We start from the raw sequence: 16335 nt of genomic DNA, 5'->3' as shown, positions 1-16335 counted from the left end.
TTGCTGAGTTGTATAAATCGTCTGGAGATGGCAAGAGTAACACACCAGATTCAAGGGGCTAAAACAAGACGTCAGTGTAGAGGTTAACAGTCGTATGCTTGGTTGGTCCGAAATGTGTGGGAACTCAGAATCCAACAAATAATGTGAAACTAAGGCAAACGTGGGGGAAATGCTTGAATGAATGTGTATTTTCCCTCATTGCTAATAGTTCCGTTTCGTTTCGTTTCCTGCAATATGAACCTCCAAAATTGTCGTTTTGGCAAATGGCTGTAAGTTGGTAAAATTCTGAGCTCGTTTTTCCCGGTGTTTTGTTTAAGTTCTCTACCAAATGAGGAACTAAGAAGCAGGAGTCGAGGTCAAAGAGAAACCAGTGTTCGGAGTTATGCACCGAAGTTAATGAGGAACTAAGAAACAAAAGCCTAGGTTAGACTGAATCCAGTGGTCGCTAATTCAGCACTCCACACCACCGCACACTTGACTCTTTTTTACTGTTCTACGCCTACACGAGTTTTGAAGCTGCCACAAACCATGATATGAAGATATTTGGAATCGAAGAGTGTACGGAATCTGTCCAGAATTTGTGGATGAAAGATCAGCGTGGACTTAGGATTTATAGAACTGCAGGAAACGTCGGATCTTGCTGCGATTTGTGACGCTGAAGTGGAGGATCTATGGGTTTTCGCCAGCGCTTGTCTACGTTCACAAGTTAATGAGAAACTAAGCAGAAGTAGAGATCAGAGTGACTCCAGTGACAGCATGTTTAGTTCCTGCCACTGCCTCTCGCCTGCCTGTTCTACTATGTTTATTTCTTTGCTGCGCGAGTTATGGAGCGACCACAAGCAAGGATTTAAATATTTTTGGGACCATGACAAGTGTAAGAGTTCCTGATAGATTTGTGTAAGATCGACGTGGATTTACGACTTAAGGATGCAAAGGAATTCCCAGGCATCATGCTGTTTCTAGGGGTCTAAGGCCTTTATTCAGCGAAGGAAATTCTGAAGTTTCGCCTGGACTTATTCACATAGTTACAGATTACCGACGCGAAAAGTTCCGTGCTATTGCTCAATTTGTGGAGTGAAGAGGCGAGGATTAAAACAAAATCTTTGATCGTTAAAGGATTAGTGGATTAAATCTGAAGTGAACCAGTTGCATTGGTAGGGGATGACCAAGTGATTTAAATATTTAGAAAAAAGCGTAAAATTTATACATATCAGACCAGAAGAAAGCCATCGCTGCACTTCCGGCCTCCAGACTGATTTTTTTTTTTTTTTTTTCAGATAACTTCGCAAGATTTACATATATAAGAAAAAAGTCGCTGCTGAATTTCCGAAGTCTGACTGTGAAGAGAGAGCGCTGGATTAAAGTCGACGTAAGAGGATTTCGCTTATACAGATTTTGGCGCGAGAGTTTCAGGAACAGCGAGCACATTCATAGTCACAAAAGGAGTTCATTGCCTCCAGGTTGTGTCAGACTCCCGTGCTATCTGAGGCTGCTACTTTGTGTGATCGAGCCAGTTAACTGAGGTATCGCTGGAGCTGGTTCGTTCAATAGTGTCCCAGGTGTTGACTGTTTTGCATCGCCTGTGACCGGGACTGACCTGAGAGGAGTATAGTGTTCATTGTTTCATTTCACTTTGTCTGGGAGTAACTTTGGTGTTCGAGGCAGTGTTATTTGATTTTAGTATTCCGGTGCTGTACTGAGATATGACCTGAAATTACTTATGATGGGTGTTCCAAACAGTGTGCACAGTTTTAAGTGTTGGAATCGATGTTTTCCAGAGCCCTGACCTGAATCTAGCCTGCATTTGTTCGAACACAGTTGGTTGTTGCATCGTTCAGACTGGGGGTAATTTGCAATAAGTGTTTGGAGGATTATTATTTAGTGTTTGAAGCAGTGTTGATTGTTTTGCGGAATTGTGACCTGGGCTGCACCATTATCACCGCACCTGGGCACACCTGTGGACACCTGTGTTGTGTCGAGCTCTGTGATCAAAGAAGAGAATGTTTGTCGGATCCAAAGCCACCCCACCCACTTCCCCTCCACCCTCTGTCCCCCCCACCTCTGCCCCCTACCCTCCACCCCCTGATCCCGTCACTTCTGCCCCCCCTATAGCTACTACCCCCTCTCCTACACTACCTGTGCCCCCTACCTCTTCCTCCCCCACTCCTGTACCTCCCACCTCTTCCCACGCCACCTCTCCCCACGCCACTCTTCTTCCCACCACCGGTGACTCTCCCTCTCCCCATCCTGTCCACCTATTTGCCTGTCCTCCTCCACCTGCTGAACCCATCCCTACCTCCTCCCACACATCCCCCCTCACAACTCCCCCTTCCCCTACATCTTTATCCACTTTTCCCTCCCTCACCCCCACTGACTCCTCCTCTGCTTCCTCCACTCCATCCATTCTTCGTCGCCTGGTCTTCTCTCCTCCTTGTTCGAACATCTCGATCCCCCCAATTGCTCCCTGCCACGATCCCCTTCCTCCTCCTCCCCCTCATTCCCCAACTCTCTCGCCCCCATCCATCATCCCCACCTTTGACCCTTCCACTTCTCCCTCCCCTCTAAGCCCAGCTACTATCTCATCTCTCCTTTCTTCACCCGTTGTCTCTTCTCCATCCCCACCTCCTCACCATTCCCCAACCCTCTCTCCCTTATCCATCATCCCCACCTTCGCCCCCTCTACTGCAGCATCCCCTCTATCCCCAATCCCCACCACTTCGCCATCTCTTTCTTCACCGAGTGTCTCCACCCCATGGTCAACCACTCCACCTTCACCCTCCAACCAAGCCTTCTCTTCCCCTCTCCTGCACACACCTACATCAAAACCACCACCTCCTCTCTCCCCACCACCACCTCCTCCTCCTCCTGCTCTCTCCCCACCACCACCACCTCCTCCTCCTCCTGCTCTCTCCCCACCACCACCTCCTCCTCCTCCTGCTCTCTCCCCACCACCACCACCTCCTCCTCCTGCTCTCTCCCCACCACCACCACCTCCTCCTCCTGCTCTCTCCCCACCACCACCACCTCCTCCTCCTCCTGCTCTCTCCCCACCACCACCTCCTCCTCCTCCTGCTCTCTCCCCACCACCACCTCCTCCTGCTCTCTCCCCACCACCACCTCCTCCTGCTCTCTCCCCACCACCACCTCCTCCTGCTCTCTCCCCACCACCACCTCCTCCTGGTCTCTCCCCACCACCACCTCCTCCTCCTCTCTCCCCACCACCCGGTTTCCACTTCACATCTCAAAAAACTCGCCTTCCACCCACCCCACACCCCGCATTCAACCCACGTAGATCAGGCCATCCATTTTACCACGCCCACAATACAAACACAGCTAACACATTCAGTCCTAAGTTCCTGCACAAACCAAACACTCCACTCACCCTGCAAGCCCACCGCAACAAGTCTGATATCCCACAAACCCTCCCCCATAATTCTGACACTCCATTCACCCCTCAAACCCAGCCTCACAATTCCACCCCAGAGATGGAAGCCACTCGTCTCCACGCAAACCCACAAACCCACCCAAAAATTGACACCACAGAGACGAAACAAGCCAACCAGTACCCCGGAAACCCACAAGCCCAGCCCAAAGCCACCACGGACACGAAACAAGCCACTCGGCGGAAACACATCCGACGCTTGGCTCCCTCTGTCGTCCCCCGTCTGATGATGCCCATGACCACAACCGCGCTTTCCATCTCCCCATTCTCGTCTCCCCATGAAACGCACTCACCGCTCTGTCGTGCCTGCTCAGCGCACCAAGGGAAGGATTCGAATCATCGCCCCTTAACTGGAAGGAGAAATCGTCTATACAGGCGCCAGCACCACCACAACCCTCTCATTCACGGCACTCTACGGGAGACCTACGGAAAATTCTCAAAGGCCTTGTGTCCTTAATTACTGGTCTTTCGACGACATCCACACCCACACAGGACCTATCTGGCGTCCGTCCATCCACTACTACGGGGAGTCTGGCGTCGGTTCATCCACTGCCTACCACCCAAGAGTCGTCCATCCATCACATGAGTCTGCCACTGAGACTCTAGCCACCTCCTACCATTGCCTACCATTTCCTACCACAGCCTCGGCACCTCATTACACACCTGTGGCTTCTGGCGACGTGTGGACGAAAAGACTCCCATATAAGGAACAGAAATGGTAGCAGAATGACGGGCATATAAGGAACAGAAATAGTAACTAGTGACAAAGATGTAAAGAAGAGAATTGTAACACAATATGAAGAACGGAATAAGTGATGTGCAGAGAATGAATAACTCACAGAATGACACCAGTATAAAGAAAAGCAACAGTAAGAAAGGGGCGTGAAGAACAAACACATGTACAAACAGAATGATACAGAGAAGAGAAAAAGTAATGGAATGAAACCAATGAAAAGCAGAAATCCAAACAGAATGAAACTCGAGGAAAGAAAATGTATATGTATTTTATATTTAAGTCCAGTATTTTCATTTACATCCGGAGATAATTGTATTAGTTTTGATTTTGTGTATAGTTGTTGTATTACTCGTATTTCTTCCATTTTCTTTTTAACAGTTTTATTAATTTTGTATTGTCAGTGTTTAATTAAAAGTTTGAATATTTTAACCTTCCAATCCCATGACATTATTCTTTTATTCTCGCTACGTTCAGACTTTTTAATTCAGTTTAGTCGAATTTTTCAAACTTGAGGGGTTAGGCAGTCTTCATTAACCCCTTTACAGCCAGACTACTCTCGAAATCTGAGTATAGCAATCTGGCTGCTTTAAAATTAATCTGGGTTGATGCATGAAGGAACCGAGTATTTTCCTTTTAACGAATATCCCTTATAATATTTTTACTGTATTAAGATTGTACAGGGAGGTCCATACATCTCAAAAATCTCGTGTGTTGCGGGGACGGCTCCGGTTGATCTCTCCAGACGATTTTATTCAGCTCGAGGAAAGGTGATGCTGTGGAGGGGCCAAAGGGCACTGATTCTAACCCCCCTCAGTACAAAATCTCTCCCAAAAACTATATACAAATCATCTGGAGGTTGCAAGAATAACCCAAACACCTCATCGCACTGAAGGGGTTAAGGCAGAACATATAACTGTGATATATTTTACTATTTTATTTATATTGTGTTAATGGTATGAGTGATATATTTTCAGATCTATTTCCTTGCTTTTATTTCCATTAAGATGTATTATCAATGCTATGTTAACTGATGTATTGCTTTAGTTTGTGAAATAAATTGCGTCAGAATTAAATCTATCACAATTTATCCTTCATGTCATCAGTTTGAGAATATGACCATTTGATTATTTTTTTTTCGTGAATAAAATCACTAACCTGCTATGGAAGTAAAATAGAGAGGATTAATAATATCATCTTCATTGCATCTCTGTTTCTGTCTGTCTGTCTGTCTGTCTGTCTGTCTCTGTCATGCAAACGGTCCAGGTATTCTCAGGCACATATGACTCACCCTCAGGTTAATAAAATAATCCTCTTATACGTTATTGATCCTAAGTAAGTCAGTTTTAAAAAAAGGTATAAGTAAAGAAAACAAAAAGGCACAATATACAGAATTAATCGCTGAGGAAGGGTTGCTACGAAATTTCTTCCATCAACGAGATGTAAGATATTCAAACCAACGACTGATGAAAGGTTATGGTTGTCAGTAATCACATTATATAATAATAATAATAAAAAGAGGCGTATTTATAAAGGCTGACTGAAGTTAATCCTACTCACTCCAGTCTATACCTCCCTAAACATACGCATAAACGCACACACGCATCCCCCCCCTTGCTGACCCGATCCCACCCCCTGCTGACCTGATCCCACCCGTGTTGACCCGATCCCACCCCTGCTGACCCGATCCCACCCCTTCTGACCCGATCCCACGCCTGCTGACCCGATCCCACCCCTGCTGACCCGATCCCACCCCTGCTGACCCGATCCCACGCCTGTTGACCCGATTCCACCCCTGCTGACCCGATTCCACCCCTGCTGACCCGATCCCACGCCTGTTGACCCGATCCCACACTTGTTGACCCGATCCCACCCCTTCTGACCCGATCCCATCCCTGCTGACCCGATCCCACCCCTGCTGACCCGATCCCACCCCTGCTGACCCGATCCCACCCCTGCTGACCCGATCCCACCCCTGCTGACCCGATCCCACCCTTGCTGACCCGATCCCACCCATGTTGACCCATGCTTACCCTACCCTACTCTAACTTAGCCTAACCTAACCTGTCCTACCGTATCCTTCCCTACTCAACCCTACCCTAATCAATCCTGCCCCACCCTACCCTAGTCAGTCCTGCCTCACCCTACCCTACCCCACCCTAACCTTATCTAACCTGACCCACCCTTGATTTTACCTAACCTGTTCCGACCTAGCCTAACCCCATTTATCTCGGGTTTCGCATGGTGGGGATTTAACGCCGCCCCCCCCCTCTCTCTCTCTCTCTGTTGCAGATTATGTGATAAGTTGTCTGTAGGTGATGATTACATGACTATAACTAGAGGGGCTCTCAGTGGAGCGCATCTCTCCGACAAGGGCATTGTAATTTCCAAATCACTCCTCATAATGGGTCAGGTTTTCTCATCACTGATCATGGTTTCGCAAAAAGTGCTTTCCGGATGTAGAATCTGTAAAACGATCCTGATCGGTCCCAAAAGTTAATCGATTGTTCCCTGGGACATGGATTATTTACCCACCAAATTTGGTCCAAATCTCTCTTTTAGTTTTTGAGTAATCCTGCTAACAGACAACAGACAAACAAACAGGGGTGAAAACGTACTCTCCTTGGAGAGAATAAATTATGTGTCTATACTGTATGTATGTATGTATATACGTGTGTGTGTGTGTGTGTGTGTGTGTGTGTGTGTGTGTGTGTGTGTGTGTGTGTGCATCCTGGCCTATCTAACCATACTCACTGCCTTAGTGTGACCTCGCTTGACCTTTCACGTCCAAGGGGTCAGGTTACACAAGAATGCCCATTATAAATACACTTTTCTCCTCCATAGCACTACTATATACGGTTACATCATATTGTCTTTATTTTTAGCTCTTGAACTTAAATTCTCTCATGGTTAAATTTTTCTCTCGTATTTAATATAAACAAACTCCAGACGATTTTATTGAGCTGAGGGACCGACAGTGATCATTCTGGGGTCATTAATCCCTTCATGGTGGGGACAACTCTGATATTCTGTTCTAGCTGACAGGCGATTTCTTTCAACTGAGTCATAGGAGCCTCAAAGAGTTAATCAGCACTGTCATCTCAAGCTCCTCTCCACTCCACCCACCATGCCCCTCCCCCTCTCCTCCCAATCCATTTCTCTTCCCTCCCCAACACTCATTCTCCTTGTCTCCCTTCCCTTCCTCCCTCCTCTCTTCCTCCATCTTCTCCTCTTCCTTTTTCCCCTCCTCCCTCTTCCTCCCTTCCCTTTGTCCCTTCCTCCAACTTACCCTTTCCATTTGATTTTCATCACTTTCCTTTTTCCTCACCTTCCATTCTCCTCTTCTTCCCCTTCCCCTCCCCTTCCTTCCTTTCCCTAACCCACATCCCTCATCTGCTCTTCCCCTTTCACGTTGTCAATAAGTCATCCCCATCCCTCCCTGCTCGATCACCCATTCCCCTTACCCTCACAGAATTATCAATGAATTCGCTCCACACCCTATCAATATTCCCTCATGCCTCACCTCCACCCACACCCTCACCCTCACCCTGACTTCATGATTTGCCATCCATATCTTCGACTCACAAATCAGATACCACAGTCGTAGTCATCTCTGCAACAATTATCCTGGAAATGACCAATAGTTATAGTGCTGTTTGCCTTCCTTTGTACTCCTCTCTACTCCTCTAACATCCCTCGCACCCCCTTGGTCTCGTCCCCCCTTCCTCCCCTCATTCATCCCGGCAACTGCTCCCCTTCAGGCCCCCTCTTCCCTCAGTATCTCTCCTCTCTTCTTGTTCTCCTCTCCCCTCTCCTCCCCTCGTCTGACCTACTGTCCCACGAAAATAAATACGGTTACAAAACTTTATGACGCGGAACCACCTCCACATCCATTTGACACGCACACGCACCGGCACAGAAGTTCGCCTAATATGCCACTGCGTCTGCTTCACACTTAAGGCATGTCCGTCACTTCCCTCCCTGACGCACCAAATCGCGGAGAATCATGTACGAGCAAAGAAACATAGGAAGCCTCTCTCAGCGGAGGAATATTAGCCAGCATAGGAAGGTGAGAAGCATTAGGAGTGAAATACTAGGTAGGGAAGTCACACCAATCCTCTCTCAGCTTGGGAATATTAGCCAGCACAGGAAAGTGAGAAGCTGAGGACGAGAAACATAAGGCAATTCAGTCGAGCCATTATGAAATTCTTATATACATACATATATACATACTAACATATGCATACTATATACTGTACACGCATCATACGTATATGCATACATACGTACACGCATACATCCATAAATGCATGGGATTATCAAAATTACGTTCCATCCACCCATCCATCCATTCACACACACACACACACACACACACACACACACACACACACACACACACCACCTCCTCCTCTTCCTCCTCCTTTCTCATGAGGGCTGGAGCCAATCGCTGGGTGATAAGAAACACGAAGAACAGAAAATAAACCAAGACCAACCTCAAAAGAAAACGAGAAGAGGCGACGAAGCAACGAAAACGAGCACACACGATCTAAATATGGCTTTTTAAAATTCACCTCCGTCCCGCCATACGCTCTCGAGTCGTTCCTGAATTTTGTAGGATTTTTTGAATATATCTGAGGCTCGATGGCTAGACGGGCAAAATGGGGACGGTTTGCTGGCTGGCGGGATGTACACGAGTCTATGCATATTTCCCCATTCTCCCTTTGTCCGTAATTTTACACATTTCACCCTTGTCCATTGTCATACTTATTCCCTTTTCAACATTTCACCCTTTCCCTTACGTTGATCTGTTCATTCATTCATTCACTGCCAGACGCCATGTATCCCAAACGGGGTGGCCAAGGGCTTAGCGTTAATTGTTTTACAGGGAGGGGCACTAATCCTCCACTAACCCCTCTTGACACGTATTTTGGTACTTCTGTTCTTTTCAGGGTACTAGAGAGGGTCGCCTTCACCTGGTGGCACTGATATGACTACTACTACTACTACTACTACTACTACTACTATTCTTTTCGGGCATCTGTGAATAATTCTAAACGAGTTGCTCTTAGTGTTACGTGGAAGGCGCCTGCACGCGGACGCCTCCAAGCCAGCGACATGGGGATGAGCGCTGCCCGTTTTGCTAAATATTCCTTCAAATTTTTATGCTTCCTACGACATTCAATATTTTCCCGCAACACAACGCATATACGGTACCTTGGGTCTTGATCTGGTTATGTCAGTTCCCCCTGGTTCATATCTATTACCCCGTTTTCTTTATAGTTTGACAGTCTCTCTCTCTCTCTCTCTCTCTCTCTCTCACACACACACACACACACACACACACACACACGCTGTTTACTAGGCAACTAAGCTCTTTTGTTCTCCCCGTCATTCTCTGTAATTTGCCGAACTCTCTCTCTCTCTCTCTCTCTCTCTCTCTCCACATCCAATCCACGCAGCAAAACTTCCATCACTACAACCCAACCCTGATATAAGCCTGTCTATTGTAAGGCCATGTTGACCTTCACTGAATACGGGTTACATTGTCGTTATTGTTGTCGCGTCGAAAAATGATGTAGCGAAAGACGGATTAAAAAGGTATGTACGCAGCAGATTGGTAGCTTCGGGGGAGAAAGGAGAGTTAGAGAGAGAGAGAGAGAGAGAGAGAGAGAGAGAGAGAGAGAGAGAGAGAGAATGTAAAAAAAAAGTTAGGTAACAGATCTGAACCAGCGAGAACTGACATAACTTGTTAAAAAATAAAAAAAAATATGTATGAGAGAGAGAGAGAGAGAGAGAGAGAGAGAGAGAGAGAGAGAGAGAGAGAGAGAGAGAGAGAGAGAGAGAGAGAGAGAGAGAGAGAGAGAGAGAGAGAGAGAGAGAGAGAGAGAGAGAGAGAGAGAGAGAGAGTATGAAATTTCAGTGAGTCCTCGGCCCTCTGGCTCTCAGGCACTCTGGGTAAATATTCCTATCTTGCCAGGCGGGAAGCAAGGAGGAAAGAGAGGAAGAAAGAGAGGAAAGGAGGAAGAAAGAGAGGAGGGAGGCAGGACGAGACGAAGGGAGGAAGGATGAGACGAAGGGAGGAAGGAAGAGACGAAGGGAGGAAGGAAGGGAGGAGGGAAGGGAGGAAGAAAGAGAGGAAGGGAGGAAGGAAGAGTGGATGGGAAGAAACAAGAGAGGAAGGATGAGTGGAAAGGAGGAAGAAAAAGAGGAAGGAACAATGGATGGAAGGCAGCAAGTATAGACGGACAGATGGATGGATGGATGGATGGATGGACAGATGGATGGATGATTGGTTGGTAAGCTGGTTGGTTGGAAGGATGGATGGATGAATGAATGGGTTGATGGAGGGAAGACAGGAGAGAATGGAGGAAGGAAGGGAGGGAGAAGTGAAGGAGGAAAAAACAGAGGAAGGACGGAGGAGAGGGAGAATGGAGGGAGAAAAGGACTGAAGAAGGATGAAGGGGATGGATGAAGGAAGGAAGGAAGGCAACGCGGGAGGATGGAAGGAATGGAGGAAGGAAGGAAAGATTTTTTTCCCCTCACCATCAGCCTACTTTAATATGCATATGCACGCACAGTACACGCATACACACGCACGCACACATACCCATAAACTCTTGAATAAACAGATAGACAGACAGATAGATAGAGAGACAGGTAGACATATAGACAGATAGATAGATAGATATGAAAAATGACAAATGAAGAAAAATGAAGTACAATTATTGGTTCATAAACTCTTCTAATATCTCCTCACTTTACATGAACAACGTGCAAAACGATATTAACCAGCCATCACTAAAAATAAATAGCTAAGGAGCAGGTGTTAGGGAGCTCCTTACCTGACAAGAATATTACCTCAGCCTTCCCTTTACCCCTTCAGTACGAGTCTTCCTTAAATTGAATAACATGACTTAAGTTAGGGAGATATATGATGAAAAATAAGTCATTAAAGTGAAAGAGATCTGAGTCGACTGTCTGGCTGTCCAATGTATCTATCTGGCTGTCTAATGCATCTATCTGGCTGTCTATTCAGTTCATTTAATATAGGACATGTATATATATTGTTTTTAGTCATTAGCTTGATTATCCTGTAATTTTATATCATTTCCTCGTGTCTAGTCCGCAGTATGTGTGATTAAATTGAGAGAGAGAGAGAGAGAGAGAGAGAGAGAGGATCATCGAAAAGACCAGAAAAAAAAAACGCCCCCAAAAATCGCCCAAACCCGCCCAACTCGACTATTTTTCGCCCAGGTTGATGACGATACCCCAAGAGGCATCCGTTTTCTTTTCATGGGTCGGGTCTGTTGCAGGGGAGACTTTTTCTAATTTTTTTCCCTTCTATAAAAAGAGTTGGAGGCAGCATATTATAGTAATGAAAGGCAGGGGTCTTAATCCAGGGGAGTGTGCAGGGTTGGGAGGAAGAGGAGAGTTTGGGGAGAGAAGGGGGAGGGGAAAGGGGGAGAAGGGAGGTAATGAAGGACGCAGGGAGGGTAAAACAGGGAGGAGAGAAGGAGGAGGGAAGGGGCGTTAGGATATAGGTAGAGGGAAAGGGAAGGGAGGATGGATAAAGAGGGGAGGGGAGTGGGAGGGGGGGACGGAAGATGAGATGCGGGGAGTGGGGAATGGAAAGGAAGGGGAGAGTGGAGGGTGAGGGGAATGGGTGGGGGAGGGCAAGGTGTGGAGAGGGAGGGAAGGAAGCAGAAGAGAGGGAGAAGGGAGGGTGGAGGTAAAAGGAGGAACGTGGGGGGGAGAGGGAGAGCGTGAGGTGGAAATGAAGGGGGGAGGAAGAAGGGAAGGAAGGGTTAGGAAACAGTGATATGAGGTATGTGAAAGGAGGGGAAGGGTGGGGAGGGAGGGGGAGAGCGGTATGAATAGTGGAAGTGAATTGAGAAATGGAACTGAAAAGGTAAAAGGTGGGGAAGAGAAAGGGAGGGAAGAGTGGGGGAGAAGAGAAGGGGAAGAGGGTGGGAGGAAGAGAGAGGAGAGGAGAAGCGAGGGAGGAGGGAAGGAGGCGGAAGGCAGGAGGGAAGAAAAAGAAATTAGAGAATATATAATAATAATAAGAGAAGAAGGGAGGAGAAGGGAGGGCGAAAGGAGGGGGAATGGAAGAAGAAATAAAAGGGAAGAGGGTAGGAGGGAGGAAGGAAAGGGGAGAAGGGATGAGGGGTGGAGCAGGGATGGAGGAGAGAGGGAAAAGGGAGAAGAATGGAAGTAAGAGACAATATATGAGCAAGGAGGAGGAAGGAAGGTAACAGTAGAAGAAGGAAAGAGGAATGGAGGAAAAAAAGAGGTTCGAGAGAGAGAATAGGAGAAGGGGAGAGGGGAGAGGCGGAGATGGGGAGAAAGAAAATAGAGAGAAGACAAAGGGAAAATGGAATAACAATAGGGAGGATGTAGAGAGAAAGAGCAGGATAAGAAAAAGATAAAAAGGAGGGAAAGAAAAAGGTGACAGAGAGAGAAGGAAAGCAAGGAAGGAATGGAGGATGTGAAAGGAAAGGAGAGAGAGAGAGAGAGAGAGAGAGAGAGAGAGAGGCCACACCCATACCAACTAACCTGATTAAGGCTAAACTTTGACCTGTCTTACCTACATTAGAAATATCTCTAATCTCATTGGGGACTAGGATGAGAAGGAGAGAGAGAGAGAGAGAGAGAGAGAGAGAGAGAGAGAGAGAGAGAGAGAGAGAGAAAGCGGATCCAATATTACGAGAGAGTTAATCTAATTAAAACTAGCTCTCAAAGGGTAGAGCTGATACCTACCACATATCTCGGCTTCTGTTAGTCTGCTCTCTCTCTCTCTCTCTCTCTCTCTCTCTCTCTCAACATAGCCCTCAGTATAGCCCAGAACACCTCAGAATAGACCAGAACCTCTCAGTATAGCCCAAACCTGATCAATATAGCCCATAATGTCACAAATATAGCCCACAGAGTAAATATAGCCACAAAATAACCCGGAAAGTCTCATATATATACAAGAACACTTCAGACATATCCCAGGACATCTCTGTGTAGTTCAGTAAGTCTCAAATATAGCCCAGCATGTCTTAAATATAGCCAGTATGCCTTAAATGTAGCACAGTAGGTTATACAGAGGCAGGACCTTCTCAGCTATTGTCAAGTGTGTCAAATATTGAGCCCGATGTCTGAGATGTAGCCCCATGTATCAAATATAGCCCACCATGTCTAAAATGTAACTTAGTATGTCTGATATGTGGCTCAATGTCTCAATTATAGCCTAGATCGCCTTCAGCATAGCCCAATGTCTTAAATACAGCCCAGTATATCTCCAATCTAGCCCAGCATCTCAAATGTAGGCGAGATCAACTCAAATATAGCCCAGGAACACAAATACAGCAAAGGAACAGAAATATAGCCAAATGTGCCTCAGGTGTAGCCAGCATATCTCAGATATAGCCCAGTATCTATCAAATACAGCTCAGATCACTTCCAATATAGCCCAGCAGGAGTGTATATATGCTAACAGGATGGGGGGTAGGGGGGTCGGTGCCCTCTCCCCCGGGAACCTCTCCTGCCCACCAGAATTCTAAAATAATTCACGAAACTCATCTCGCCAAGTATTAATATTCCAGAGACCTCCCTCCCTCCCCCGCTCTCTCACTCTCTCTCTCCTTCCATTCATCCCTCACGCCTTCTGTTCTTCTTTTCTTCTCTTTTTTACTATCCTTCCTCTTTACTCTCTTCCTCCATCCTTTCTTTCCTCTTCCTCTTTTCATTCTTCCCTCTCGTTTTCTTCCTCTCAGCCTTTCCCTCCTGTCCTCATTTATCCTCTATCCTACCTCCGTCCACTTCCTTCATTCCTTCCTTCACACCTTCCTTCTTTCCTCTCTCCTATGCATCCTTACCTCACCTTACTTTCTTTCCTTTTTTTTTCCTTCCCCACTTCTGTCACTCCTTCCCATCCTTCCTCCAACCATCTCTCCTCTTGTCTCCCTCCCTCCCTCTCTCCTTCCCTCCACGCCTCCCCTTCTATCTCCCTCCCTTCTTCCTTCCCTGCCTCTACCTCTGTTATCTCTGTATCCCTTTCCATCATTATCATTCCAGCTCCGACTCTCTCTCTCTCTCTCTCTCCCTTTTTCCCCTCTACCCTCCCTATCTCCTTCCCTACCTTCCCTCCCTCCCTACCTCCCACCCGTAGCCAATAAGCAAGCAGAGGAGGTAGACAGGAGAGGGGGAGGGGGAGGGAGAGGGAGAGAGGGAGGGAAGGGGGAAGGGGAGAGGGAGAGAGGATCAAAGACATTCCCAACATGCTCTATAAGGAAGTTGGGGGCTTGTGTGTGTGTGTGTGTGTGTGTGTGTGTGTGTGTGTGTGTGTGTGTGTGTGTGTGTGTGTGTGTGTGTGTGTGTGTGTGTGTGTGTGTGTGTGTGTGTGCTGGGAAAGAGGGGAGAGGGGAGGGCTGGAAGTAAAAACGAAGAAGGAGGAGGCAAGATGGATGAATTTAAAGATGTATGTATGGATGGGTAGGAAGAAGGAAGAATGGATGGTGGGAGGGAGGAAGGAAGGAAAGGAGGCAAAAATGTAAAATAAAAAGAGAAGAAGAATGAAAATAAACACACAGATGGAGGGAGGAAGGAAAGGAAGAGTGGAGAGATGGGCGAAAGATGCAACATTGCGTCGATGAGAAAGAGAATAAGAAAATGAGTTAGGTTAAAGAAAGCAGGGGGTCGGTTCAGCACACCTAACCTCTGTGAAGCTGATTTTAAAGAAGGAAAATGATCTAATGATGGAAGAGGGATTGTAACACCGGGAGGGAAGGGAATATGGAGAGAAGGAAGGTGAGAAAACCACGAACAGAAACAGGAGGTAACAAATAATAAGAATAGAGAAAGAATGATATGACATTAATAGTGTGGTTTATGATTTCCACAAAAGATTCACCTGAGCGGGAGTGGTAAGAATAGGCCTGTGGTAGCCGCTCTCTCTCTCTCTCTCTCTCTCTCTCTGTTTACTAAGTGTTTCTTGTACTTCAGCGACTGGGTATACTTGTATGTAATTCTGTTAGTGTTAAGACCGGACTGCCTTATAGTATGTGTATCTTAGTGCAACTCTCTGAACCAAGGAGAGGAAGTAGAGAAAAGACTACAGTGAGAGAGAGAAAGGTAAAAAGAAAGGGAGAGAGAAGCCAGAAAGAGAGAGAGAGAAAGCCGCGCACCCCAGGAAACCAGACCCTTAAAAAATATGTCCACAATTAACTTCCCTCACAGTCCAAATCGCCGAAAATTATCCGCCCGAAATCGCCAAAGTTGCTCGCCAAAATCGCCATCGTAATTTCCCGACATTGACTCTCATTACACTCTCCGTCAGGAACTTTGCGACGCGTATCTGTCTCCTGCCGACCCACTTTGCCTGGCCCCGTCGTAAGATAGGGTCGACATTTAGGGTCATTTTTTCTCGTAAGTTCAGGGGACTTTCGCTCTTAAGGGTGAAAGTGGGAATATTAAGTCGCGTGGTGGTTTGTTTATGTTTTTATTCCGAGATAAAAAGCCACGTGGTTGTCTGTTTATGTATTGGATCAACGCACACGTGGTTTTGTTTATACTACTGAATCAACATTGCGGGTGATTTTCTTCTCGTAAACTGATGGGGCTTTCATTCTTAAGGTTCGTTATGGAGATAAAAGTCACATGGTGGTTTGTTTATGTTTTGGGTCTTGGTACACGTGGCTTTGTTATAATATTTGGTGACTCTTTTAAGGGTTATTTTTGTGGCATATATAAAGGGACTTTCACTCTAAGGGTCGTTCTAGAGATAAGAGGAGTCACATGGTTGTTTGTTTTTTGGTTTTACGTACACGTGGTTTTGTTTATATTACGTGAGTCGACATTAACGGCTATTTTTCTTTTATGTTAAGGGGCCGTTCAACCTAAGAGACGTCTAGAGATGTTTAAAGGACACGTGGCGTTCTGTTTATCTTTTTGGAAGACCACGTGGTTTTGTTTACGTTGAATAAGGACGACGTAAAACAAGTTGTCATTTATTTACTATCAATCGTTAGAAGAGGTGGAGATTCACGCTAGGAGTAATATTGGTAACGAGTAGGTATAATTCTCTCTCTCTCTCTCTCTCTCTCTCTTTCCCCTTTCAGCAATACAAACACATCACCATTATTATTACTGTCATTACCATTACCAGGGAGAG

The sequence above is a fragment of the Coenobita brevimanus genome, chromosome 68 (assembly GCF_032717465.1).
Source record: "Coenobita brevimanus isolate Jiangsu-jjx chromosome 68, ASM3271746v2, whole genome shotgun sequence".
Taxonomy (NCBI): Eukaryota; Metazoa; Arthropoda; class Malacostraca; order Decapoda; family Coenobitidae; genus Coenobita; species Coenobita brevimanus.
Note: the sequence above shows the minus strand (reverse complement) of the source record.